Source organism: Papaver somniferum, chromosome 4 (genome assembly GCF_003573695.1).
Source record: "Papaver somniferum cultivar HN1 chromosome 4, ASM357369v1, whole genome shotgun sequence".
NCBI lineage: Eukaryota > Viridiplantae > Streptophyta > Magnoliopsida > Ranunculales > Papaveraceae > Papaver > Papaver somniferum.
In genome coordinates, this window is record NC_039361.1 from 75,365,123 (window position 1) to 75,369,164 (window position 4,042).

The 4,042-nt window shown below is 38.2% G+C and overlaps 1 pseudogene; it reads left to right on the forward strand.

The window, feature by feature from the left end:
• Positions 1–950: 950 nt before the first annotated feature.
• On the forward strand, positions 951–1,050 carry LOC113276726 (annotated as a pseudogene).
• The last annotated feature ends 2,992 nt before the right edge of the window (positions 1,051–4,042 follow it).

Consider the following 4,042-nt stretch of genomic DNA (forward strand, 5'->3'; position numbering starts at 1 on the left):
GTAAATCACCATGTTTGTTATGTTCTAATTCACCACTAGGGTGAGAAGACAACTGAACTTTGTTGGTTAGCCATTTGGGTTAGACCCTGTTGAGCTCAAAACATTTAGGTTAGTAACATTCCAAAGGTTCACTGGCTTGTGATTAGTGGTGCTTTAAACAGACCATTAATGCTAGGAGTTAGTGATAATCTAAGGGATTCACAAAGCCATATTAGTTAGAGACCTAGACCCTAAATGACCTGTGATTGCCTATGCTTTAATCAGATAGGAAATGCTAGGGGTTATCCAAGGACTTTAGGTAGTTAACTAGCCACATGACAGGGATGTAACCAAGGTGAACTAGCTAGGTGAAGGAGAATTCTCATCCATCTTCATACACTTCCATCTTCAACTGTTTTGCTTGTTTTCTGTTTTCTTTAATTTTTTTTTACCTTCATTACTCACTGTTTGTTTTCCCCTCATGCTCACAGTGGTGTCTTAGCACCACAATCTTTACTTGTTTCACTCACTGTTTACTGCCCCCATTCAGCTCTCATATATAAGTCCATTCAGCTCCATGTTAGCTTAGGAAGCAGCTAGAGAAGCTAGAAAACAACATTTGCTCCCCCTTGTCCCTGTGGACTTTCCTTTTCTTCCCATTCTAGCTACAATTGACCATGTATACTTGCAGGTCAATTTGTAGGTTGTTTATAAAACCCACCACAGCAATTTTGGCATCTGATTCGAAGCTTCCTTCTACCCTATTAACGTTTCCTCTTCCTAGAAGAATTGTTTTCTGGGGTACCATATTGCTTTCCCACTGTTAGTTCTTTTCGGCGATTTCATGCAAATATGTCATCGCGTCATCAATTGTTTGGTTTTCAAACCCACCTGTACACATGGACTCTACTGTAGTTGTGGTGGGATAATCTAAGCCCTCATAAAAGATCTGAACTAACCTAACCTTTTCTAAACCATGATGAGGACATTGGGCTAATAAATCATTGAACCTTTCCAAATACCTATACAAAGATTCTCCCTCCTGTTGTGTAAACGTGCAGATTTGCGTCCTAATAGACGAGGTTTTGTGCCTAGGGAAAAACTTGTTCAAAAAGGCAGATGTAAGTTGTTCATAGGTTTCAATTGATTCGGAAGCCAAACTATACAGCCACGACTTGGCTTTATCTTTTAAGGAAAAGGGGAATAACCTGAGTTTTAAAGCATCATCATCAAGGTTTCTAATTTTCAGGGTACTACAAATTTCCTCAAAGTCCCTAACATGGAAATAGGGGTTTTCATTTTCTTTTCCTAAAAATATTGGGAGCAACTGTAAGGTTCCAGGCTTAAGTTCATAATTTTCTTCAGTTTCAAGTAACCTGATACACGAGGGACGAGTAGTCCTAGTAGGATTCAACAAGGCTTTAAAAGTTGCCATTTCTGGCGCTATTGGACTATCAGGGATTCTTTCCTCAAACGGACGTTCAAAAACGGAATCTTCACGAATCGGACTTTCTAAATTGAGGTAATCAAGACGCTTAGAACTACTAGGTTTGTCTTTAACAAATCTACCTAGGGCGTCTCTTTTACGTTCAGGCATGCAACAGAATAAGGTAGGGAATTCTATGCAAACACAAAACAAGGCTGACTCAACCAAATCAAACCTAAATTTCTAGCAAACAAAAAAAGCATGATGGCTCCACTTAGATTGTTTCTAGACCAGCTTCTATTCTTTCGAAAATGAACTCGTTACAATCTGAGAAAACCCCTCTGGAATCAATCCGAGTCAAAGTAAGTTGAATCGAGGCGAGGGAAGCTTAGTGGAGCTTTGATACCCAAGGCCTCACCGGTTACAAGGCGGCGCAGTCATGCATTCAACTCACAGAAACCTTCAAGAACTTCGAAGTATGCTCAAAAGAGTAACCAATATTCTTCGAACGACTTTCCTATTAAGCTCGTTACCCTATAGGTTTTGTTCTAGTCAAAGTTTTAGGATTAGGTTCGCGTTTGGTTTCGTTTTCCTAAGGCGGGCAAGAAGAGAACGGTGATGAAATCCGAACCCTTATCTTGTATGGCTAGTCCTTGCCCTTTACTAGGAAATTAAAGCATCCGTTTTCAAGTCCTCATCATATATGCAGACGAAGGAATACAGTAAACCCGCTGACAGCGGATTCGCGGGTGTTTCGAAAAACTTACCTCCCGTACCAGACGGGCGAAGAACCGCTGAAGTCGACTCGGGCCACCACTCCTATGTCATGTACGAACCCGAGGGGCCGAGGCGATATCGTAATCACCGTCCTTCTCTGCACACAGTTTATATTTAAACCAACTCTTCCTTAGGGTTTTAAAAAAAATAATAATGTCCAAAGTCCAATGTCCAAGTGTCCAAAAAAGAAAAGAAAAATTACAAAAATAACAAACCCTAATACAGTTCTCTCTCTTTTTTTTTCTTTTTTTTTATAAAGAAAAATAAACAAACCCTAAAAAAAAATATCTAAAAAGAAATTGTCTTCTTCTCCGTTCTTTTCGCTTTAAGCTTTCGCTCCAAGTCTTTATGCTTTAAGTTCCAGTCTTTACGAAATCACCAAACTCCTTGGCTCAATTCGCTTTATGATCCAAAACCTGTAGACAAAAGATAAATACCCAAAAACGTAAAAAAGAACAAAAATAATAAAAACCTAAAAAAAAAAAAAAACGAAGTGTAAAAACCCTAAAAGCAAATCCGCGTCGGCGGCGCCAAAAATTGATGTGATTGTAGATAGTGATAAAAGTGGTTCGATTCTCAGACTTGCCAAGGATAAAATATAGACTTAAATTCTAAAACAAAAATAGAATACTCAAACAAAGATGATGTTGTTATCAATATTAAAAGTGATTTAAAAATCCAATATTTATATTTATTCAATTTTTTCGTTTAATTTGATTCTAAGATGTTGCAACAAGTAGATTTTTAAAATAACAAGTGTAAATCAAAAGCATGGGATATCAAAAACCTAAGTCCAAGCATATACCATCAATGGAAATCACAATTGTTGAATAAAAATCATTAAAAAAATTCTCAAACAAGGCAAATAATCATATAAATAATTGTAATAAATAAGATAAATAGAAAATACCACTCTTTATTGAAAAAATAGCTTCCTCTATCACCTCAGCAATGGGGTTTAGCTCCTCATATCAAAAACAGGTTCAAAATATTTTTCCATTGCTCAAAGGTGTTTTCAAAGGTGAAGAGACTCAAAGGGAGTAAAACAGTTCAATCGCAATGTTTATATGTGTTGCAGATCGACTGTTACAAGAGAAACAGAAGGAATAAGACTGCTACAGTAACGATAGAAGCGAAGTGTTGTAGAACAACGACAGTGTTCTGCGACAGTTGGGCGTGGGTTGATGTTCTTCGTGTTCTTCAGCAGCACCAGCAGAATAGCTTTCCTGCAACTCGTGATTTTTGTCTCCTCTGGTTCTCTAAACTACCCCAAACTGTTCGTCATCCTCTCTGACTTGCAACCAACCTATATATAGCCAACAACCCCCAAGTAAACCCTAAACAACTCGAGTTTATATTCATTCTTCTTTCACGGCAAGTCACGGATTTTTCTATTTCTTCTCTTCTGTACGCGTCAACTGGGTCAATCCCACCTCTACAATATTCCAGCAGGACCCTGTTAACTCAATCCTGGGCGTTAAATTCTTTCCTAAATCTTCATGGACTCTAAAATCCCGATAATATTTCTCCATGACTCTGTTTTGGTCTAACACGATGGAAACTCCTTCTTTCTCGAATTTGGTCGCCATACATTCCATGTTTAGACGAAACAGGGTTATACTAATCCATAACGCGAGAAAAATCCGACCAAATCTCTTCCAACTACCGAATCAGGATACTCGTGAAACTCCACACCTATGTTTCCTTTTTCCGGCTTATCTATCCAAATTCGATCGATTAAAACGAACATTCCAAGCCTGTTACGCTCTAGGAAGTCCAGCCCCATGAAAATCAACGCTTGAATCTCTCTAAAACTCGCTTGAATCTCAAACCCTAAATCTGTTCACTTCTGCCAAATAT